Genomic DNA, 25,950 nt, shown 5'->3' with positions numbered 1-25,950 from the left:
TTAACACTGAGTAAAGATCCGTTGCAAACTTTAATGCAAAGCACGCGAATTAAATAGCCACCTAAGATAACATATGTGCTATAATTAGAAAACACACGCGCCGTATGTGTCATAAATGCCAGAATCTTTGTTGATTGAGAATCTCGAGGTCAAATTGACAACCCAATGCTTTAGATCAACTCAATACCTCTATAAATTGTGGAGAAATTCCCACTTTTATCTCTTTACGCTTAGAACACTTTGACATTCCAATTACTCTCTCTAAAAATTTCTAAACTTCCCAAAACTTCTCTGAGAATATGACGAACGTTTCTCTGAATATCTCCGGTGCCGGTTTATCCGATAACCGCTCCGATGAAAACCCCAAATCTCCTACCCAGCGTGACCACGCTAAGGTCACAACACCGAGCAAGAAAGCTCAAGCTGTCCAAGCCACCTCTTCGAAGGGAAAGACAGTTGTGGAACGCACCTACTCTCAAGTTTTCGAGAGTGTGAAGGAGTGTAAGATTGATCACTCGCGATGGTTTTTAAGGGGATTCGTGGACGCCAAGCAACCCTTTTCTGAGTGGATCAAGAATAATGGTTGGACCGAGCTGTTCTCAGTTCGTGATGCTACTTACCCTGAGTTGGTAAGAGAATTCTACGCCAACCTAAAGATCGCCGATGATGACCGGAACTACCGGCTTCTAATGTTCGAGGGAATGACATCTTCATCAACCCTGCATATCTTGCCTCACTGTTCAAACTGAAAAACGAAGGAGCTATACTTCGTAAATCAAGTGACCAAGATAAAACCAACTACGTTCAGACCTTCTGTAAACCTGAGGGTCATGTAGGTGAAATCTCGAGTGCCTCCATGGGTCAGCATCAAAAGATGGCCCATTACATACTGGCCAATTTCCTTTTCCCTAAAATCAACTGCACCAACTCAGCAACCAATTTTGAGCAGTGTTTTATATGGCACATGTTGACCTACACACCGATAAACATGCCCGTCTTCATAATCGGTGGGTTTCTACGAAGTATAGGAACCCTTGGCTAGGCTCCTTTATCACCCGAATCCTCAAGGATCATAATGTGGACATGGTTGCGGAAATCCACACTTGGGGAACCAAGATTATAGTTGCTGCCCTATTCGGTTTGGCATATGATCAACCTATTGTACTGAAGAAAGGAAAAGGGGAAGCTGTCCAGAACGCTGAGGGGGCGGTGACTCGAAAGGGAAGAACTCAAAGAAAGAGGAAGGCTATCCAGAGCACCTCTAAAGCTATTGCTTCTGCCCCAAAGAAGGTTAAATTTGTATGCGGAGGAACTAAGCCTCAGATTCAACAAGGACAAGGTGGATCTAGGTCAGCTGAGAAAAGACCTAGGCAAGCTGAGCCTGAGGCAGAAGAAAGAGAGGTTGATGAGCAACCATTAAGGAAGAAGAAGAAGCTCAATTTTGAGTTAAGACCTATAGATGCACTTACGACTGATGTCGTCGTTCCTCCTAACTCACACTATGTACAAAGTCAAGAAATTGACACTGAGCAATAGTTAGATGACCAAGAAAAACTAGACCAATTGGGTGGTCAGTTTGTCGAGGAAGAAGAACTGGATGAACAGTTTGAGGAAGAAGAACTGGATGATGAGTCTGATGAAGAAGAAAGTGGTCAGGATGACACTGAGGAAACAGCTGATGATGAGCACCTTGAACCAATCAACACTGAGTTGGTTGACGAAGAAGAAACTGAGTAAACAGCAAATGCTCCCGTTGTTCAAAGGGAAGCTTCACGTACTGACTCTATTGAGTCCATTCCTTGTGACCCTACTCCTCCAAAGCTAAAGAGACTGAGGAAGAAGAAGGCATTTCGAGCACCCGTCATTGACCTAATGGGTGACTCACCGCTGAGGGATGAGATCTCTGACCTTACAGATGTACATCTTAGGTTCTTCTCCAACCCTCCTGAGTCTCAACCAGAGCAATAAGAAAATCAAGCCTCTGTTTCTCAGTCGAAGGAACATGCCGACTTAATCGCTTCCCCAAACAAAAGTAATGCCGAGCAATTGCTCAAAGATTCCGCTCCTCAACACGTTGAGCAAGCCAAGGAATTACCTGCTCAGGTGAACACTGAACTTACTCAGCTTCCACAATCCAGTCAGCTTCAGCCTGACCCTGAGCAAGTAACACATTCTGCCGATCCTCCACTTCCATAACTCAATGTGCAGAATCAAATCCAGTCAGTTTCTACTGACAATCCTAATTCTAGGCCAGCCGCTGATAATGCTGGGCCTTCTAATGATGAGCAGAACCAAACACCGCCTTCATTCGGTTCTACTCCTCCTCCGGCATCTGGGCCAACACATGATGGATACTTTAGATACCTAAATGCAACTGAGTCTGGTCGAAGAATCGTTGACTCAGCTTAAGCTCTTATCCAGGACCTTCATCAATCAAACGCCAATGCCGCTGGGTCTACTAATGTTGAGACAACTCAAGTTTCGTCTGTCACTCAGCTTCTAACTGAGATCAAAGGTCTAAAGGATCTTTTGAGTGTCATGACATCACTACAATCTCAACAGCCCAGGCATGACTCTATAACAAAGCTGGCCGAACTCCAGCTGACCATGGTAAACCACATGAACTCACTGCAAGGGCAGATTCATCAATCGTCAGCTGCGAACTCAGCATATGCCACTTCTGCCGAAGTACATCATCTCTTCAGCCAGCTTCATATTGAGCAAGAGAAAATAAATCACCAACTCTCTTCCTCCTCCCAATGCTCCATTGAGCAAATTAGCGAGGATGTGCGTCTGCTGAACTTAAGCAAGCAAGAGATGGACACTGACCAGCTCAAAACAAACGAGATCCTGAAGTACTCTGGAGTAACTTTTAACCACGTGCGCCACATCAACGCTCAGCGTGAGTATTTTGATTCATCTTTGCTAAAGATGCTTCATCAAGCTTTTGCAATGCTCACTGAAACCATACACTGGATTGGAAAGTCTCAAGCATATGTTCTGAGTATGATGGGTGTTGCTGATGTCAGGATTCCTCAAGCTATTGTGGATAAGGGTGTTCCAATCTTTGACGGAATGAATGAAAGCACAAGAAAGCTGAAGGCATTCTCTAGATGCCTAACTCAAGCTGCCATTGAAGAAACCTTCATTCCCAAACAAGATGCTGACAAAACGGGGGAGAAAGAACAAGCCCCAAGAACTCAGCGAACTGAAGAAGCTTCAGCTAGTCAGCAGACATTCAAGGGTAAAGGCAAAGCTACAGAACATGCTGTTCAAATTAATTACAAGAAGAAATAGCTTTACTTGTATTGACTAGGATAGCTAGCTTTTTTCCCCTTCATATCTGTATTCTTGGTGTGAATTTTGTTGTGCTGACTTTAAATGTAAAACAAATTATATGCATCTCTTTTCATACTGTCTACTCTTATGTGATGCTTACTTAAGTGATTGTTATAATTTGTTAAAACGCATCTTCATTAAATCAACTGTGCTATACTGTCTATATTGATTAATGATATGTCTGCTGTGTTGATCAAATATGTTGACCACTTCTTATATGTCCACTTAACTAAAACTTATTGAACAAAGCTTACTCAGCGCTCTTTGATATTTAAACCTTCCGCGTAAAACTGAGTTAAATAGAATATGTTCCATGAGCTGACCTATTTCTGAAAACTGACCTTAGACTTACTCGATTAAACCTTGAAATGTTTAGAGTAAAACTAAGTCAGTAGCTCAACCCTTACGGGGGAGTTATTTAATAAATTAAGGTCAACTATCATGGGGGAGCTCAACACTGAGTTCTTCAACTGAATATTTTTGCCAACATCAAAATGGGGGAGTTTGTTGAAACACCTTTCCACATGATTTTGATTTGACAAAATTATTTAAGTAATGATAAAAATATTCTAACACATTAAATTTAAATGCTTTGATTTATTACACTAATGTGTTTGTTCAATGTTGAGTTTAATTGTTTACAAGACATTAAGATTAAAAAGCCCAAAGGCCCTTAAAGTGGAAGTTAAGCCCAAGTCAACACATCAAGACCATTCGGCCCAAGAGTTCAAAACGAAGCCGTATCAAGTAAAACGACGACTCAGCAAAAGAAGGATCGAGAAGTCTTCGAAGCAAAAGCTTCAAGTGGAAGCTGCTGAGTTGGACGACAATGCAGTCTGGACAACGGCAGACAACAATCAACTTCTAGACAAAGTATTTCTGCTTTGGGAAAAGTTCAGAAGGCGCAGGAAGCTGTCTCGTGGACTTTTCCTTAAATGTCGAAACATTCTGCCGAGAACTGATGAAGATAGAAGATGCAAGAATCCTATTGGCCAACGACGTTGAGCACGCCCAGAGTGACAATGATAGGAAGCCGTTTCCCTCCAACGGTTATTTTGAAATTCGAAATAACCAAGTGCCTCAAATGTCACTATATAAAGGCCATCCATTTGCTTCAATCGATGCAGATCTTCAATTAGTCGAAACGCTGACCAAATTCATACTTGAAGTTTCTATGAGAAAAGCAAAGCAAATACCTTACACCAATTTCTATATTATCGTGTAAAAGTCTAGAGTGATTTTCAATCATCTAAAGTGTCTTAGCAATTGCTGTTTAGGGCAAACACTTTATCATTTCTAGAAGAATAGAAAGGAGAGGTTGAGTACTCGGTTATAGTACTCAGCGGTAGATATAGGAGTGAGTAGAGGTATAGAGGAAGGTACTCTTGTTATACTCAGCTTCTATTTGTAAAGGTTTCGTGCTCTACCTTTAAAGAGCTTAGTAGAGAATTCAAAAAGCTCGGAACGAGTTCCGGGGACTGGACGTAGGCGGAGAGGCCGAATCAGGATAAGTCTACTGAGTAATATCTTTCAAACCCTTAAACTCCTTTAATATATATTGCTTGCTATAAAACTGACTAAGTAAAAAACTCACGCTGAGTTAAGTCTACTCAGAAGCTGAGTTCAGGAATAGACTCTAAGTGCTATTTCCTGACTCAAGTAAAGAAGCAGACTTAGTCACAAGTTGACTAAGCTTGTGTCTTGAATCTACTTAGTGATGCTGTGTAAACCTTTTCATAAGAAAAGAAGTCAGCCTCAACGGACAAATTTTTAAATAGTTCCTATCCCCTCCCTTGGAACTAACTTGTCACGTTATAAGGGACCAACAGGTTTTGGCATAGTGTCCCCATCATTTTAGCCTTTCCTACCCCTCCTTATTCCTACCTTCTCCAACCTGGAATTCAAGTTGAAACTAATTAAAATGGACAAAATTAAAATTCTAGTTAATTTAATTTATTCAAATCACTGTGAATAGGTACAAAATACACTGAATTGAATATATATGCCTCTTTTTATTGCTTACTACAATCTAGGACTTGAATTAACAATCTATCCCTTGGCCAAAATATCATAACAGAATCAATGACAGAATCATCATGTTCAAATCTTTCTCAAGAACGGAGTGAGACTATAACCATGTTATGCATATCCCTTATCAACAACATAATCATTATGTTCAAATCTTTCTTCAAGAAGAGTACGATGAAACAGATAGATATCTTTTGCAAGCTCTGCACTTCCCCTTTAGTAGTTTGTAAACTGATAGGTTTCTCGAAAATCTCCAGCACTCTTGCAGCTTTAAGGTAAATGAAAATTAAAAGTTCAGTTTTAAGGAAAAACACGCTGACCTGCCACTGGACTTGGAGAAAAGCAAACAACAATGTGTTGATGACCAAACTCCTAGCGAGACCGATCTATGTAAAATCAATGAATACTTAAAAAGGTCACAAGAGTTGTAAAGCTAACAGTTCTAGAGTATTAAATATGCATCATAAATCAAAACCCATTTGTAAATGAGATGGCTTTGCTCAAATTAACAAGGGAAATTATGATAAAAATGACAGTTATCACCTATACAGTTCCCAAAAGCAGGGCAATGGTCGTCAAACCCTTAACACATGCTTTGCAACTCTTACAATATGCAATCCTCTTTGAACCTAATGAAACCTGCAAAGCCTTATTACTCAATGGCCAGGCATTACAAGTATTTTGAAGAGGTTACCTATATTACTCAAATACACTGGTGAAATATATCACTATCTTCTGCAATTCTTATGATAATCTATTATTAAATTTCACACTCCCCTTTTTTAACCTAAATAGTTTTTATCTTTCAAATCTTAAGAAAATGAGCAGCATAAGTACTATGTGTAAAGGTAGTACTTGATTCGCCCCTGCAGTAAGCATAACAGAAGATTTCACCAATTGTTTTCTCTTTTTAACTACAAAACAAAGCCAAATTATTAGCCAAATCCATCATGATCAGCAATTGATAAAAATTAAAAGAAAACGAATGACAAAAATAAGATCGAACCTGAGCACTCTTACTAGAGCTTGAATTCAAGAAGGCCATGAACAAATGGACAGAACTTGCCAGATCCACGGGTAAGGAGATTAAGATCATCTTGGATCTCTAGATCAGCCTACAAAGAGAGAGAGAGAGAGAGACGACAAAAAGATTAAACATGTAGATGTGGTAAGGGAGCATGTATAAACCTTAGAGGAAATATACGCTAATAGCATAAATTAAACAGGTAAACCATCTATTTAAAATATGGATAACCTTACCTTTGACTTTAAAATCGATCCTCTAAGAGCTGAAGAAAAAGGAGGAACAAAGACAATGTTGTGCGGAATTAATGAAAGATAAAATAATAAACAACAAAAAAGCACAGATTTACGTGGTTCACCAACGTTGTGTTGGCTAGTCCACGGGTAGAAGGAGAATAGTATTATTAGGAGGCGAAAATCATATTACAATGATTAGGTTTACATAATGGGGTATTTATAATACCCAATCTAACCTAATCCGACTAGGAACCCATGATCCTAATCCCACTAGGAACCCATGATCCCAATCCAACTAGGAACCCATGATCCTAATCCAACTAGGAATCCGAAACCCAATACTACTCCGAATAGGAAACCCATGATTCAAGGAATTACGACAAATCTCCACCTTGACTTGAATCCTCCTGAAAACATAACAGATGCACCCATGACAGTGCCAGATGAATAGACTTCTCCCTCTGCCTCAGAGTCGACCCCACGGGGCAACTAATAATCTCTGACGTTTAGCAAGTCCAAACAGTGTTGAAACTTGCTATGTGGAACAGGCTTGGTAAACATGTCAGCCGGATTGTCAGCTGTTAAGCCCAAAATATACCTAAACTATCATTAATATTTACATCAGTTTTACTACAAAATCATGCTGTTTATATATATTTAGAATACTTTTACGTTCGAATATGTTTCTTTCATGCAAGGTACCTAAATATTTGGTAAAATCCAAATAGGAACGAAAGAGGTTAAAAACAAAGGAAAAACCCTACAAAAGGAGTCAAAGACGATGAAAAACAAACGCGTCGAAATGAGGACGAGGATGAAGTTAGAGACGGAGAAAAATACTCCAAGTCGCGACCGAGAATCCTCCATTCTCGATCACGACAGGCGTCGCCCAGCTCTTCCCCTTGTCATTTCGAAGGCTGAAAATCTGTTCCCCCATTCTCGGTCGAGAATTTACATTCTCGGTAAGTTCAGATTTTCAGGAAGCAATAATTGCACATGTTCGTTTTCGACGAAACGCGTCCGTTCGATTGGATAAGAACGCCTCTTCTCAGCAGACACATTCCTTGGACACGACTCCTCAACATCTATAAATAGAGAGTTTATTTCAGAGTTGATATAATTAATTGAAGAGAAGATTTAGTACAGAATTAATGCAGAAATTCTGAGTCAAGCAATTCAGAGTTAGAAGATCGATTTTGTAAAAAGCAATATGATGTACACACATTGTTTACCAAATAATTACAAACACATTAGCATTTAGATTTAGATTAAGATTTGTTATTATTAGTTTACATTTTGGTAGTAGAAGTACCCGTCTCTATTCTGAAGATTCAGTGAGAAGATTTAGTAGAGGATTCGCCTCGGAGCCTGACAAACTCTAACGAGGTTCAAGGAAAGGATTGACAACCCGTTCACTTGAAAGTGGTCGAAAGCTTCCATGCTTCTTGTTCTCTATAAACTTGTATCAAATTCATACTTCATCTAATAAAGTTTATTCAATTCAATAGATTTTTATGTAGCACTTCTGTAATTAATCCGAAGTGAGTTCTGGTGTTTTCATTAAAACGTAGTTGAATTCAAAATCTTTACAAGGAAACTTTGTTGAACACTTAGGCAAATTCATATCTTGAAAAAGTATTAATTTGTTTAAGGTAGCAATCTATCCCGACCATAGGAAGATTGTCTGCGGTTCAAAGCCTTTTAATTGAAAGAGTTTACGTTATTACATTTATATAATTGTTTACAAAGTTTAAAGTTGTTTTCTTTGCTTAATGTAAACGAATACATTTATTACCTTTTCTAAAGCACTAAACGTTTCTGTCTTATAAATTCATACTCAAAACAGAATTGATTTCTAATATTCTTCATACTCTAATCTAATTCCTATTCTATCAATTTCAAAAACAAATCCAATTAAATTATTTTACATATTATAAACCTTGAAAGTAAATCAAACTGAATTAAAATAAGTTTTTGTTAAAAAAAACTTTCCCTGTGGGATCAATATCTTTTTATTACTACAAGCGAAACCGTGCACTTGCGGAAATCGCTCAACAAGATTTTTGCGCCGTTGCCGGGGAACGCCAAATTTTTTGACAAAAATTTAGATTTTTTTCGTGTTTTATTTCGAATCTAGGTTTACACATACTTATTCAAACTTGTATATTTTATTTATTTCGAATTACTAACATATTTATTTTTCAAATTCTGTTTTGAAGGTAGTTTCGGTTCGTGCAAGATTTCAGGTTCATGCGCAGTTCTCGAAGTTTAGGCATTGCACCAGACCCTATAGACCCATAAATTGAAAAAACCATTAAAAAGAACAAGAAAAACAAGAAAAACAAAAATAAAACTCCATTAAAAACTAGAGATACCGAGCCAGAAACTATGGCAACGCTTATGGATTACGCTAGGCCGGGAGTGGCCGGTGTAACCAATAGTATCGTTAGACCTAGAATCACCACAAACCAATTTGAAATTAAGCCAGCATTGCGTAATATGTTGCAAAATAATGTAACATTTTACGGGTTACCTAACGAAAATCCTAACACCCATTTGACAAATTTCCTTGAAATTTGTGACACTTTTAAAATAAATGATATGACTGTCGAAGCAATCAAACTTCGCCTCTTTCCTTTCACTTTGAAGTACAGAGCCAAAGAATGGTTAACTTCAATGCCAGGCGCAACATTCGAAACTTGGGACCAACTTGCCCAAGCGTTTTTATCAAAATATTTTCCTTTAGCAAAAATCGTAAGAGTCATAAAAGAGTTAACATCTTTTTCTCAACATGATAATGAAACTCTTTATGAGGCTTGGGAACGTTTTAAAGAACTTCAACGTTTATGCCCACACCACCAATTGCCCGACGCACTTTTAATGCAAACATTTTATAATGGATTAAATCCTACAACTAGAGGTTCATTAGATGCTATGTTGGGAGGGTTATTTATGAAAAAGACATCTGCCCAAGCAAGAGAACTTTTGGAGGAAATGGCAATTAATAGTAGTATGTGGCCTGCAGATCGTGGACATATACCAGTGGCGAAACCATCATCCTCGAACACATCATCGGTTAAAAGTATAGTGAAGCTTGATCCAATTGCGATGTTACAAGCCCAATTTTCTGCCTTGTCGCACAAAATTGATAGGTTTATGGCACCGTGCGATTCTAATGGTAATCCAATCCAAGAGGATGTGGATTATGAAGGTATGAGCGAGATTGAACAGGTAAATTTTGTCCAATGGCAAAACCAAACTAATAACCCTTATTCTAATACCTATAATCCTGCATAGAGGAATCATCCTAACTTTAACTGGAGAGATAATAATAATAATGCAAATGCTAATCAAAATCGTACAAATAATTATCAAAATCAATCAAGAGATACGATTAGCACTTTATCTTCTAAAATCGACAAATTCATAGATGCTATGAGTGGAAAAATAAGTAATCACGACGATGGTTTTAAACGGATCGAGAATAAATTCGATCAGCTTATTAAAAACCATTCATCTAGCATCCATAATTTGGAGGTTCAAATTGGCCAAATAGCTAAATCAATTCCATCCTGCAAAGAGGGAAGTCTTCCCAGCCATACGGAAGAAAATCCGAAAGAGCATGTGAGGGCTATCACTCTTCGTTCAGGGAAAAATTACTTAGGTCCGGAAATGCCCGGAGATTCAACTTTACGAGGAACTGATTTACCAAAGTCCAAATAAGATACATTAAACACAAAAAGTTCACTAGTTGACTCAAGTACAAAAACTTTTGTACCCAAACCACATTTTCCACACAAAGTCCGAAATAAGGACTATGACAAACAACTTTTAACATTTTTAGATAAACTTAAAAATTTGCACATTAATTTGACCTTTATGGATGCGATCACGCAAATTCCCAATTATGGTAAGTTCTTAAAAGATTTAATTTCGAAGAAAATTAGTTAGGAAGGAATTTCATCCATTTCACTAACTGAAGACTGTAGTTCAATAGTGTCGAGTAATTTTCCTTCTAAACTCAAAGATCCCGGATGTTTTACTATTCCGTGTAAATTGGGAGATATTGAATTCCCAAGTTGTCTTTATGATTTAGGAGCAAGTATAAACTTAATGCCATTATCTATTTTTAATAAGTTAGGTTTAGAAGAAGATATCAAACGTAGGTTGATTTGAGAGTTATTATTCTGTTTTAGGAAATATTGTTGTAGAGTTATTTGTAATTAGTAGGTTGATTTGTTTCCTAGATTAGCTCCTAAAATTACTCTTAGATTAGCCAATAAAATTACTCTTGTTTTCTAGATTAGCTCCTAAAATTACTCTTGTATATTTGTATATATGTCGTGTTAGGCTTAAGAAATAATCAACAGATTATCTTCTATTAATATTTTTTTACAATTTTCTTATTTTTATTGGAAACCAATTTGATTAGAGAAATAAATTTGAAACTAAACTAACCTAATTATAATATTATTTTACTAAATAACTTATAAATATTTTTTATAATTATAATATTATTTTACTAAATAACTATAACCGATTGAAGAAGCAAGGAAAATCTTAAAGTTATCGCAGATGGAGAAGTTGAAATTGAAGCTTAAGCAGATTCCGGAGAGCTTGATTTAATATCATGAGTTCGTTCAGATATGTGTTGAGGAGTGTGGAAATGAAGATGAAGGAGTTGAATTTGCTAAGAATCGAGCTCTCTTGAATCTGCCTAAACTTTTGAGAATCACATGTATCATTCTTTCATTGAGAATGGACATTTGATTATCAAAACACCATGGTCCTCGAGAGAACACGTGTAACGTCCCTAAAATAATATATATATATATAATGATTATATTTATTTATGTAAATCTTTTTACTTAGAATCCTATGATAAATTAAGTATGGTGGTAATATAAGTTGGTCAAAATTAATTAAGGTTATAGAAATAAAGAGTAATTTATATTTTCATATTATATTATAATTAAGAGACCATATTGTAACTAGTGTTAGAATTATTTTTATTATTATTATTGGTAATTTGTTAAATATAATGGTTTAAAATAATTAATAAAAGAGATTTCGTACAAAATCCTAGGAAAAGAAAATATTTTAATAAAATTAGGTTTATCCATCATTAACCTTTATTATTATTATTATTATTATTATTATTATTATATATATATATACCTATTTTTAAGTGAAAAAGAAAGGAAGGAAAAGAAGGAAAAACCTAAAGTTTTTGTAGCGGCATGTGTATATTGTGGCAGAGGAGTTTGGAGTATTAGCTGTGTATTTTCAATGGAATAATTTCTCAAAAGAAGAAAAAGAAGACCTAAGGATCAAGTAGATATTTTCTATTAAATATTCGAGAGGTGAGTAGTTAATTAAATATACAGTACCTTTCATTGTATATTTGTGTTATATTGACTATTTGATATAAATTATTTAATTGGTTTGATATATGCGTTCGACATGTATATATGATACGTTGATGATGATCATGTTGGTAGGAAAATATTTGAGAATGACATTGACGATGATGGCATAAGAACGAGAAATATATATATGGTAAATGTAAATTGGATTTTAGCAAATGTCAGAAATATGAGAATAAGAGCTTAAACTAGGATAGTATATTCAATAGTTGCGATTGAAATGAGAAAAATGAATATTGTGATCACGTGAAATATAAACACTGGGTATTTGTTACGACAGGGTGTTAAGGTACCGAGTATTTGTTACGACGTGGTACCTAGAGATAGGAGACGGGATACCAGATATTTGTTAGACATGTATCCCAGGATATGATTTTATTGGCCAAGCAACCATTGAGTATTACTAGTCTCGGATAAGCAGGGCCCTTAAATAAAAAGACTATTGAATTTTAAACTTGATAAACATATTGCTTGATAACCTATAAATTAAATACACAAAATTATTGTATGCACATGTTATTGAATTGTGTATTTAATTAACTATCTTATTGAGTCAGCAGCTCACCCCTTGTCACCACCACTTTTCAGGAATAAAAGGCTAGCGAAGCTCGTATGGATCAGCCAGTATGTAGAGTCGTCATTATTAGGTTTATATTATCAATAGTATAGCTTGTCTACACTTTTGGTCAATTTTAAACGTTTGTTTTATTTATTTGAACCAATTAGAGTGCAATTATAAAGATAATGGAACCGCGCTCTTGAGTTTTGTTAATATATTAAATGAAATTTAGTATTGGTCTAGAAATTGACGGTTTTTTTAAAAAAAGGTGTTACAACACAGAGCTTTGTCAATGGCATGAAAAAACTCAAAGGAAAACAAGTTAAACGCAAGCTCGTTAATCGCTATCCCCCACCGTGGTCAGTTGTTAAACATCCCACCATGCGGAGGCTGTTACCTTATGTAGTATCAGTTGAGATTGTGAAACCCAGGTCGATGTCGTCGTATTCCCTGTCATCTATGTAGAGATTGACTAAACTAGATTCCATTAGAATTGAATAATGAAAAGATAAGACAATGAATATAGCAGGAGCAAAACAACGAGAAAGAAATACTGCCGAAGTGAAATATAGGAAGTTAAGTTTAGAAAAGGCGGTCGTAAAACATATTCTTACATAAAAATATAAACACTTTTCTCGAGAAGAGACCAACAACATAAATACAACAAATTTAGTTGTTAATATTTAATAAAACAAATTAAACTATATTAATAACACCTTACAAATCTTTTAAAAAAAACACCTTAAAAATCTTTTAACATAATTAATATTTAGAATATACAATCTAATTTTTTCATGGGATTTTTTTTAAAGTTACAATCTAATATTCAAATAATTGTAAATCAAATGTTTTTCTTATGGTGAGGTTTTTTATTACATAAGAATAAAATAGATTTGGATTTACACCCTTACCAAGTAAATTTCTATTAATATATTATTTTGGAGGGAAAGTTTCAATCTTATATAAAAAAAGTAAGTTTGCTTGTCCTATTCTTATTCCATGTATATCTGAGGAAGGTGGTATCTGTTAAGGGTATCTTTGTCTTTTGCTCACCTAAAGCTGATGGTGAGTTGTGCCGATGTATCAGAATCATGGATGCCAACACTTAACTATCCATAGGTAGGGTCGATCTCAAACTCTTACCTGTTTATTTTTTAATTATCCGTACTCGTCACATTTTTCTAATGGGTAACTTTTTTGCATCTCATACCCGTCACATTTAATTCGGGATACCCTTACCCGTTAAGAATCAATAAATAAAACAAAAAAATATTACAAATTAAAGAAAGTATAACTTTAATAATCATCATCTAAAAGTTGAACAAATTGAACCTTAATCAATAATAATAAAGTATGTTTAATGATAATTCAGTGGTTAAAAAACAAATAGTTGGGGTTTGAATCTCACATCTTACATCTAAAAGCAATAATATTTTTTAATATATAAAAGATTTATAACAAATACCTATGGGTATTTTCATATCTATCTCATACTCGTTTCATACAATTTTATATAGTGTACGAATAGTCCCATTATAATCGGGTAGTTTCGGGTACCTACAAATACAGTACGAATTGTCATCCCTAATCTACAAACCCTATGAATATAACTAGGCATGAAGTACACCGCCCAATCAGATACTACTATATGATGGTAACTTTCCATTTCACGGCTTGATTCATACTAGGGATGGTAATGGGTAGAGTACTTGCGAATAGTGTAAATCTCAAACCCTTATCCGTTTATTTTTTAATTACACGTACCCGTCCTTTTACATAGGGTATCCTTATCCGTTAAAAATATATAAATAAAACAAAAAATATTACAAATTTAACAAAGTATAAATTAAATAAATCATCCATCTAAAAATTGAAAAAATTGAACCCTAATCAATAAAAATAAAGTAATTTAGTGGTATGGTTAAAGAACAAAAGGGACATGTTGAAATATAACGTCATAACCTGTCTTATTCTTCTCACCTGACCCTAAAAAAAATAAAAACATTTATCTTGAAATTGAAAATGAAAGATTATCTGCTGTATTTCATATTTCTACCTTATAAAAGACCGTCTGAGCCTCCATCTTTCTCCATCAGCTCATCCAGAAAACGTTTCAAGCTCTCAAACTCAGCCCTCTGCCTCTTCTTCTTCATCAATGGCGCTTCGTAAATTGTTCACGAAGCGTCTCTCAGGAAGTTACACTGCAGTGTCTCTTCAATATTCTCCAATCTCTTCCCCTGCCTCATTACAACCCACAGTACCCCCAAATGCAGCCAAATCAAACATCCACAAAGAGTATCTCAACCAGCCGGAATCCTCAGAGAGAGGATTTTTCCGTGGTTTCCTTCACTGGAGATCAATTAACCAGCTGCCTAAGTTCCTTTTCATGCCTATCAGGGAGAAGCTGAAGGAGAAGGAGAGACTCAAAAGCATCACTGGAGATGGAATCTGCTTCGATGGACTAGCTCTTTGGCCTCCAGCAAAGGAATCAGAGGCTACAGATCTAAATTGTTTCAGAATATCAGTTGAAGAAGCCAGGAAAATCTTGAGGCTGTCTCAGATGGAGAAGCTGAAATTGAAGCTTAGGCAGATTCGGGAAACCTCAATTCAATATCATGAGTTCGTTCAGATCTGTGTTGAGGAGTGTGGAAACGAAATCGAAGGTGTTGAGTTTGCTAAGACGTTGGATCAGTGTGGAAATGTGATGGTTCTTGGGAGTATTGTGTTCCTCCACCCGGAGCAGGTATAACTGGTTATTATTTTGTTTCGATTTTTCATTTAGATGTTCTTAATTTTAACGGTGATATCAATTGGATTTTGTGATTCAATTATTCATATGAGTGCTGGTTCGGCCGGAGAATGGCAGAAGAAGAAAATAAGTAGGCATGCATAATAGGTTCGACTTAGACATTCAATATTGGGCAAGCAGAGCACAGTAGTTGAGATTCTGCACAGATGTCGGTTTTAAAAGCACAAACATAATGACATGTTTTTGGCAACTGACACATGCACAAGCAGATTTTTTTAGATAAAGATAAAATTTAGTTTTTAAAACTAGATCAAAATAATATGTACTAATATTAGGAACTAGGCTTAATTCTTTCTTCACCTTTAGGGATAAGATATCAAAATAGCCTTAAGGTTTTTAGGAAAGTATAAATTTAGGTTTCATGTACAAAACAACACCAATATATGCTCAATGTTTAAAAAAATGTTCCAATTTAGATCTTGATAGCAAAACGTGACCCGTTATTCATATTATTCTGTTAAGATCTTTCAATTGTATATCAAGAGAGAAGCCTGAACTTAACGGAATAATACGAATGACGTGTCACATTTCGTTATCATCCTAAATTGGTACTCTCTTTTAAACATGAAACTGTATTAGTGCTATTTTGTACGTCGAGCCTAAATTGATAATTCTGCAAAAACTTTAAGTCTAGTTTAATACATTTTCCCTGAACTAATAGATTACTTAAAATAAGTTGACAGTCAATTTTTTATGAGATGAAAAATATATTAAACTTAGAAACTAACAGGTTTCAACAGAAAAGAGCCATCAATTATTAGAAACTATGTTAATTTGACCACAAAATGACAACATAAAAAACTAAATTATGCTTGAAATATTTCACTCCAAATGAAATGCCCCTCTTTAAATTTTGGAATGACATGTTGTAGTTAGTCCTTATCTCATGTCTAATAAAAGGCTGCAAGTGGCTTTCATGCAATCCTTAGGTGCACTTGATTCCCTCCTAACAAACAAACAAATATAAAATTGTGCTATTCTGATTAACCCCATTAAAACATTTTATTTTCTATGTTTGACAGGTGGCTAAATCAATTATGAACAGAATTACCCAGTCAATAGTATATCATGATGACTCAAAAAGAGAGCAATTGAAAGAAATGGAGCTACAAAAGGCCATGATAGACAAAAAGGCTCGAGCTATATTGTGGACTTGGGTTCTTAATGGTTCAAACACTTGGGTTCATGAGGCTAACATTTTGGGAACTTAACTGGGATGTTATGGAACCCATTTGTTATTTTGTAACCTCTATTCACTTTGGTCTTGCATATATGTTCTTCCTGAGAACCTCCATTGAGCCTTCATTTCAGGGCTATTTTCAGCGCAGATTCAAGACAAAGCAAGAGAAACTTATGGAAATTCATAATTTTGATCTTCCTAAATATAATGAACTCCGAAAAGCTTTTTATCCCGACCAGTACTACAACTATGCTTACTCCCATTTTTATAAGCCGGGAAATGGAGTTTGAGCCCATTGATCGACATAATAATGATATATCCAGTAATGAAAATATTAGAAAGACAGAAAAAATGTTTTGGTTATATTTTACTAGTATAGACACCTGTGGACGACAAGTTTTTCCATTTTAGTCGAAGGTTTTAGTCCACTTGGTGTGGTAGCAAGATGTAAAAGTAAAGAATAATAAATGAATACATGTTTTTTACATGTAATTATTAGGATGCGTTTATGAGTTCCTTTTAATAGCATTCTGTTACCATTAACAGGTCCATTTAGTTTACATTCTCTGTGATGTTGTTGTTGGTAAATCAAACAGGCGGTATGCAACCAAGCCTGAAACTCTCATTTTTAATCTGAAAAGGTAAACATGAGGAGAAAAGATGATAACCAAGACTCTGAGATATACAATCAGATAGAAATTGAGGAATTTTTAACATGAGAATAAGTCAATTAAACTTTAAACTCTATGCTGCTAACAAAAATATGTAACACCATTTCCTAAACTACCAACATACTGAACAGAAATAGAAATATTTGTAAACCAAGGTAAAAAAGAAAATAGCATGACTGATAAGGTCAGCACACAAGACCATGATTGGGGTAAAACATTTAATGTATCAGAAATAGATTGGGGTAAAACATTTAATGTATCAGAAAAATTAACAGAAGGCGGAGCAAATAAAGTATGAAAATAAATATGCAAATGATTACTCAGCTCGCCTAGGTCCTCAATCACCCTCTTTTCGTCATCCGTAAGAGCCGTAATAAGGTTCTATTTCCGTGGTGCTTTAATGCAAGAGTGATAAAATTTTGTAATGAGGTCACCACCTGTAAGCCAAAACACCTTCGCCCACTGCCGCCAAAAAGTTTCCTCCTGTTCAAGAAGGAGATTCAACTGTTGTTTTGCTGCTAGAACTGTGACATTGACTCTACATCCTCCTCATCACCAAGCTTGTTAATCAGGCCCTTCAATACTTATTCCCTGTCCAAAAACCAACTCTGATGTTCAGAATGAAAAGAGAGATGGGACTCTAAGTATTTTTTATGCTGGTTCGTTGCCTCTCTCAACTCTAGGGGTCCTGCTCCTTTAAGGGGGACAATTCAAGAAGAATGAAGAGAGAGATTAAGTTCATATAGAACCATTCACATGGAATTGGGAAATAGTAGACCCATTCTCCAACAATAGGAAAGGTCGAAGATCGCTCTTCTTTCTAGATTCGATGAGCAATTTATAAAAAATAAGTACATGTAGAACTTTATTAGTCAATGCTCAATGGACATGTGCTAGTAACAATTTATGTTGCACATAAACTTTTCTCATTAACGTGTTCGGTTTCTTTTCTATTTCCATTAAGTTTCCCAGCGAATTTTTTATAAAAATAACGTTTCCCAATATTAGTTTTAGATTCCGTGCAATATAGGTAACAAGTAATGTATTTCATTAAGAGTACAAATCTCATATATTTCAAATATAAGATAACAACCAGAACATCTCATACATTGATTAATCGTAGTCATCAAAGAAAATTTTCTCATAAAAGAAGTTTCTAAGCAAATATTTGTAACATCAATATCATATTTTATTTTTTCCTTTGCAATTTCGACTTGGAAAGAGATTCTTGCTAAACAAATAATCAGTTAATGAACATTGATCCCCGAAAGAATTGGCACCTGAACGATGTATTGTAGGTCAGACATCAATACCATGCTTAACTAAGGTGATTCACTTGAGTATTAGTTGCACCTCATCTTCAAGTACCAGAAATATGGTAACTTTAATGACATCCTTCATATTAACTGGCTCAAAGATACAAACATCTCCTTCATCCAATTTGTTTCCCCATACAAATTATGTTCATCCCTTGCATAACTTAGCTCTCCCATTCCCATAATCACAACTGACATAAACCTCAAGTGTGATGAATTATGAAAAAGTTATCAAATACTTCTGAGCAAAAACCACAAAACTTTACACTTTATTAAACACTTTATTAACTTTTCTTTCTCTTTTTTCTCTCTTCCTTTGTCCATGGCAACTTAGACTTCATAAGGATGTCGACTTTTATATTTGCTGAGTGATCTCTTGGTGGTAAGTTTGTTTCTCTTTCAATAATCTGTCTTGCTCTTCTCTTAACTCTCCACACTCCTCTATCCTTGATTTTTCAATTTGAAATTTCCCCCCTCGATTTCCTCTGCATCCTGCTTGTCCAAACATTTATAGAAAAGAAGATGAATGATCAAAGAAATTGAATTCACGTTTTTCCTGGTTTAGAGAAATATAACCGTTTTTGAGATTTCTGGCCGTTGAACTTGAATATCTATATATATATATAAAATATGCACCTTAGTGCTGTTGAGAATAAATTATATGGGTTATAGTTTTACAAATTCAAGTCTTAAATCTGAAAGTTGCATGAGAAAACCATGTTGGCCATTACAAAATCCACCCCCTTCCAACTTTTATTATTATGATTTTTTTTTAGAAATATGTCAGCCAGATGTTCCAGATATTATACCAAGCTAAAGCTCAGAGCTAGGCACTATTGTATTCTAAACTCAACTCGATATCTTTATATAAGAAAAAGAATTTTATCATATAACTTATCAGCACAATGAACCAATCAATAAAACAAATATTCGGAAACAAATTTTTTTTATCATTTATCATTTAAATAATGCAAATTTAACAAGTAAGAGGTATGTTAAGATAAGTATGAAAATAGTAATCCCAAGTTTCATTAGCTAATTGAAGCATATTTACAAATTTTCATATATAAAGTGATTAGCTTTTGTTACAAAGGCAATACGTACGGAACAATAACATCCATCACTTTCAACTAAAAATGGACAAACCCCAAGTTTATTGAAATAGAAAAGCAATGATTGTAAATCTAGAAGAAACTTTATAAATCAATCATACTTGAAAACGACTCAAATTCTGGTTCAATTTCCCAAAAGCATCAATTGAAGCCATAAAAAAACTACAAATCTCCGAATGAAATGAACTTGTTTCTTTTCCAACTCGAATTGCTCTTGTCACTTTATCTAAATCTGAATGAATGTGTAAATTCAATCTATCATTAGATAATGAGTTAGGGGATACCCTTTGACCGGTAGCTAATATGCCTTTTATTGCCACCCAAAAATAGTATAGGCTCAAAGGAATGGAATATCCAAATTGCCTCATTGACAGGTGCAAGATTCATACCGTAGATGTAGAGGACTTCCTTGGTGAGAGGCATGATAAACTTTTACTTCCTTTGTACAATGCCATTTCTTCATCCTCCATAATTTTTGTTGTCACATGTGCCCAAACTTTACTGCTTTTATCTCTGCCCTGTTTTTAACTATTTCCTCCACTGATTCATAGGACAACAATTTCATCACTTTTACCCTGTTCTCAACCATCACCCATGAGGGATTGTTTTCGCCCTAAACATTCTGCAATCAATGCTAGATTATGTATTTTTTTTCTTCTGATTTGGTATGAGTGCTAGAAGATCTAGTGAAATACTCCAATTTTTTTTTTCTTCTATCTCGTATTTAATTAGATTCTGTATTTTTTTTCTTCTGATTTGGTATGTAGTTCATGGTTTTGTACGACGGGCCATTTTAGTCGACCCCGAATCATTTCGGGACTAAGGCTTTGTTGTTGGCAGACTTTAAGAGAATTCGAACCACTTCCATCAGTTGCACAACAATTGAAGAGCAGCAGCAGCTAGCATTACCAAAACTCAAAATGAACTAGTTCTAATAAGCCCAAACCTGCATATGCTCAATTCAGACCTCTCTTTCTTTCATCAGTTCCACATTCAAATACATTTGTGGCTTCCGTTGCTTTTGTCCTATTTGCACTACATAATATACCCTCATCTTCTCCAACATCGTCTTCTACTATAATTTTGAAACAGTAAAGAGGCAATTTGGAGAACTAACCCAGTAATGAGTCAAAGTCCAACTCCAACTCCAACTCCATGTGGGAAATTGAATCTTTGCAGCATTATTTCCCCTGTTATGTTTACAAAATAGAAAATGTAATAAACAATTAATGAAATAAAGAGTAGTTAACATTAAATTAGAAGAGGAAATAAGCCAAGCAGGTCTTTTCAGATCAAGAAGAACATTATCTTCAACATCATTGTTGTGAAGACGCTTCAACATGTTGGGGTTTATAAACCGGAGAGTGCCATGAAATTTTGATTTATTCAGGTTTTTGATCTGTTCATATCTACTAAGTTTTCTGCAAAGGGTTTTAGGGTACATTGTGGCCATTGGACAAGGAAGATTTGTTGAAATAGAGGCTAGTAAGATGAACATTAGTAGAGCTTATATGTTCACTTCATCACTTAAGTTTAATTGTAATACTTACAAAATATATGTTTTTTTTCTTTTATCTATTTCTTGAAAAAATAATTAATTAAATACATAAAATATTAGTAATTTAAACCTCAACTTACTAGTAGTATCTTATCATCCTTAGTGTCAGAAGGGATTGGTTTCGCCGGCCACGTTTTGCAATCAGTGCTAAAATATGTTTTGTTGTTCTTTTGAGTGCCCGATATATCTATTGCTGCACTCACATCTTGACATAAATTTTCTTTGTGTTTCTTCACCATTGCTTTTCCTGCACAAAATTAACTACTTTAAAAATCATCATTTGTTCTTGTTTCTTTTCCATTCTCCACCGTCGTAGTTGTCTAGATCGATTCAGATTTTCCCTATTCATTCTGGATCTCTTTCGATCTACATCGGTTTTGATTTAGAAAAAAAGGAAAACAAAGTTTACCCTGCTTCCTTGTCTCTATCTCTAAAGGAAAGGGAAAGCAAGTCCAACACTGAATTTGATGAAAAAAAAGAAATTTTAAACCATAAGCAGTGGTTGATGAAGACATGTCCTCTTTCTCTATGTATATAAAGAACATTGAATAGCTTTACCAATTTCATTATGCACTAGCTGTCATAGGCATCTCTCTCTCATCTTGTCGCACATAAAATAATCCAATTTCTCAGTTTCATTCGAAATTTCTCATACACTTTTTTGACGCTATTTAATTCAGTTTTCTAACAATGTTGCAACCTACTTGATTAACGTGGTTTAATAATAAACTTGGATAAGAAATGTTATTAAGAGGATTGCAGTTTTAATATGCAGGAAGCAAAATCTAGACGTCAATTTTATTGTTCCATCTAAAGTGTTAGACTTAGTGCACATGGAGTTGAGATTAATGAATGAATTAGACAGAGTACACTGATCTTTCATTGTTTGCTGCATTAAGCCATCGATTTTCATCTAGACTCATTGAGCCCCTAATCTTTCATTGTTTGGTGCATTAAGCTCTCAAAAAAAGAGCTTTTCTTGAAAAGCTAAAAAATGTTGTAGTGTCCAGAGAAAATGCTAAACGTTGTGGTTATATAAACCTAAGCCAACAAACCATTAGTACACCTATATATGAATTGATTTACGGAATGACCTAATACACCCAATATGAAAGATCAAGGACCGAATGTGCTTAAATGAAAGATCGAAGGCTTAATGCGCTAAACAATGAAAAGTCAGGGGCTCAATGTGTCTAAATATAAGATTAATGCACCAAACAACAAAATATCACGGCCTGTTGATGCTTTTTGCACATAATGATTAATTAGTTAGTTAATCCAATTTATGATTAGAATTCTGTTTGCCATTACTGAATCAAGATCCACTTATTGTGCCGCAAAATTTGCAATTCCTTATTGGCACTGCTGATTGTGAAACAGCATAGTGATTAGAGAAAGACAAAACTGTCTGTGTGGGAATCTACCATTTTATTAGCCTATAATATGTGGGAATCAAAGATGAACGAAAACTTGTCCATTTTATTAATGGCCTTAGTTAATATATGAAAAAGAAAATCACATTTTGAACCATACGCGTGTGAAGTAATATATAATCTGAAGTTAAAGAAGTTAAATCATTTCCTAGCAACTTCAATTTTTTTTTTTTTTTTTGCTATTTCTCATTTGTCCACCTTTCCATAAAGGCATAATATTACTCCATTGATTTAAAAATATTTAGAAAAAATCTCATTTGATAATGTTAAAAGAAGTCCACTAAACCAACCCATATAACAAATTAATATAATTTAGCTTTTTATTAATTTAACAGTGTGGTGCCCGCTTTTGCATATAAAAAGGGTGTTAAATAGAGAAATACCCAAGAACATCAATTGTGCTTTCAATCCTATCAACTCATTTTCTTACTTTCTATTATCAAAGCATTGTTTTCAATTATCTCATCCTACCAATAACAGGAAGTCACCCAGCATTTAGAGACTTGCAATTAATGTAAACAATCAAATTCGAATGAAGAAATAGATCTGGAAAAACAGTTCCTGCACTGCCTGCACCATCTAAGAAAAACAATCTAAATAAGATTTTACCTATCCAGAAATTACTACGACAAAATGAGTTTCAAATGAAGAAGAAGTTGACACTAGTGAATCGGAAAAACTGGAATCTGAATTGCTTCTTGTTACCTCATAACCTAAAAGACTAAGGAAATTTCTAAGTCACAATAATTGTATTAATTCAAAACTTCACAATGAATTACCTAATAACCGTCATCTTTTCACAACAGCCCTTCAAATTATCTTCAACAAACAACTAGAAGAAAATCAAATAAAAAGAGAAAGAAGACACAAACCTTGTCCACCTTTCCAGAGAGACATAATATTACTCCATTGATTTAAAAAAATTTAGAAAAAATCTCATTTGATAATGTTAAAAGAAGTGCACTAAACCAACCCATATAACAAATTAATATAACAAATAGATCTGGAAAAACAGTTCCTGCACTGCCTGCACCATCTAAAAAAATCTAAATAAGATTTTACCTATCCAGCATCTGTGAAAAATTATTACGATAAAAGGAGTTTCAAATGAAGAAGAAGTTGACACTAGTGAATCGAAAAAACTGGAATCTGAATTGCTTCTTCTCAACATAGGGTTTGGATCCGTCCATATATTACCTACTAACCTAAAAGACTAAGGAAATTTCTAATTCACAATAATTGTATTAAATCAAAACTTCACAATGAATTACCTAATAACCCTAACCCTAAATTTTATTATCTCATCTTTTCACAACAGCCCTTCAAATTATTTTCAACAAACAGCTGGAAGAAAATCAAATAAAAAGAGAAAGAAGACACAAACCTTGTCTGATTATGCTTAGCATGTCACGAGAATCGAGTTTCTTCTCCTCCTGTTTATTCCCAATCTCCTAGCTAGACACATAGAAGAGAGAATTTTGAAGGTGGCTGCCGGTGAAGTAAGATAGATTTAGGGTTTCTTATATATAAAATAAAATTAACAATGACCACTATATCAAGTTATATAGAACCAAATTAACAATGACCACTATGAGAGAGAATATGAACGACGGGACCACTGAATAATCGATACCCGTGATATTCTCACACCGGTCACTAGTAATTTTTTTGCGTTATCAGATTGCCATGGTCTGCCCAATAATAGGTGGCAGGCATCCATATCGACCACGTCACAACAGACTTCATCCCTATACTCACCGATCTCAATAGGGACCTTACACTTCTGGGTCACTCTGAGTTCACCCACATCTTTGATCCATCCAACTCTGTAGGGGTCAGGATGCGCCTCCGCCAACAACCCGAATTTTCGAACGGCGTTGCTGCTCACAATGTTCTCCTGGCTACCACTATCAATTATTACGTTGCATCGCCCACTGTTCACAAGATAGTGAGTCCTGAATAGTTGGTGCCTCTGATCGCCCTCTACCCGGCTGGAGACTAATAACCGCCGTATCACATGAATGGCGTGTCTTTCCTCATCCGCCTCGTCACCGTATTCCTCTAAGGGTTCACAAAACACTTCATCCCCCTCTTCATAATCATCTTCATATCTTTCCACCATGTTGGCGCTCTTCCGCTTAGGACACTCGTTGGATCTATGGCTTGGCTCATTGCACCTGAAACATTTAAAAGGGGTTGGCCTGGCGTATGGGTTGTTGTTCTTAGGTGGTATGGGTACCTCCTTGTAAGGCCTAGTATCTCCTCCAGATCCTCTTCCAGCGTTGCTGAACTTGGCCCCACTGGCACTCGCCACCTGTTTGCCTTTGTCATAGGACTTCATATTGCCTCCTCCTCCAGGCGTACACTCAGCAGTGACGGATCTCCTGGATCTCCCGGCTAGTTGGGATTCAGCCTTTAGGCTAAATTCCTGGCATCTTGTACCCGAACCACCATCTGTGTGCCAATACGATCCTGGATGTTGTATCTCAACCCTTCTAGATACCTAGAGGTCTTTTGGCTTTCAGTTTCTAAAAAGTTGGCCCTTGCCGAAAGCCTCAAGAACTCTAAGGTATATTCATGGACACTTCGGGTCCCTTGAGAGCATCCCCTGTAGGAGCTGTAAATATACTGCTCATAATCCGGCGGTAAGAACCGCTCCCTCAACATGGATAACTAAGAGATGAGTTTGAACAAACAATGTTTGTGAAAAACTTTGGGAACCTAGAGAAGTAGGAACTCTTGAAATTTGATAACATCCCGATTAATATTGCAACAGTGAGCATAAGACATGTTTGTTGACCATTCGTCATTGTGCTTAGTAAGTAGAGTCAATGAAACTAATTTTGCATAGTCCATAAAACGAACCATGATAAAGTAACTTCAATACTTGAGGACAAGCATTATTTAAGTGTGGGGGATTTTGATGAAAGTGAACTCTACATATAAAAGCTAGAGAACAACTTGTGCTTAAATATAGACTTATGGTATGAATTGTGTCGTAATTCCTTGAATCATGGACTTCCTATTCGGAGTAGTATTGGGTTTCGGATTCCTAGTTGGATTGGGATCATGGGTTCCTAGTGGGATTGGGATCATGGGTTCCTAGTGGGATTAAGTTAGATTGGGTATTATAAATACCCCATTATGTAAACCTAATTATTGTAAACCTAATTAGATTGGGTCCTAATAATACTATTCTCTTTTTGCCCGTGGACTAGCCAACACAACGTTGGTGAACCACGTAAATCTGTGTTTTTCG

The 25,950-nt window shown here is 35.4% G+C and overlaps 1 long non-coding RNA gene, 1 other non-coding gene and 1 pseudogene across 2 annotated transcripts; 1 reads left to right on the top strand and 2 right to left on the bottom strand.

The window, feature by feature from the left end:
- Positions 1-9,384: 9,384 nt before the first annotated feature.
- On the bottom strand, positions 9,385-9,491 carry LOC136225166 (small nucleolar RNA R71). The gene has a single exon (XR_010686897.1). It is a non-coding gene; the product is annotated as a small nucleolar RNA R71 (small nucleolar RNA).
- Positions 9,492-14,663: 5,172 nt separating this feature from the next.
- Positions 14,664-17,079, top strand: LOC136224007 (calcium uniporter protein 4, mitochondrial-like; annotated as a pseudogene).
- Positions 17,080-19,618: 2,539 nt separating this feature from the next.
- LOC136224504 (uncharacterized) lies at positions 19,619-24,186 on the bottom strand. The gene is made up of 3 exons (XR_010686468.1): positions 24,076-24,186; positions 21,339-21,505; positions 19,619-20,890 (listed from the first exon to the last, which is right to left on the bottom strand). It is a non-coding gene; the product is annotated as an uncharacterized lncRNA (long non-coding RNA).
- Between the last annotated feature and the right edge of the window lie 1,764 nt (positions 24,187-25,950).

The sequence above is a fragment of the Euphorbia lathyris genome, chromosome 3 (assembly GCF_963576675.1).
Source record: "Euphorbia lathyris chromosome 3, ddEupLath1.1, whole genome shotgun sequence".
In the NCBI taxonomy this organism is placed as follows: Eukaryota; Viridiplantae; Streptophyta; class Magnoliopsida; order Malpighiales; family Euphorbiaceae; genus Euphorbia; species Euphorbia lathyris.
This window is presented reverse-complemented; position numbering and strand designations above follow the sequence as displayed.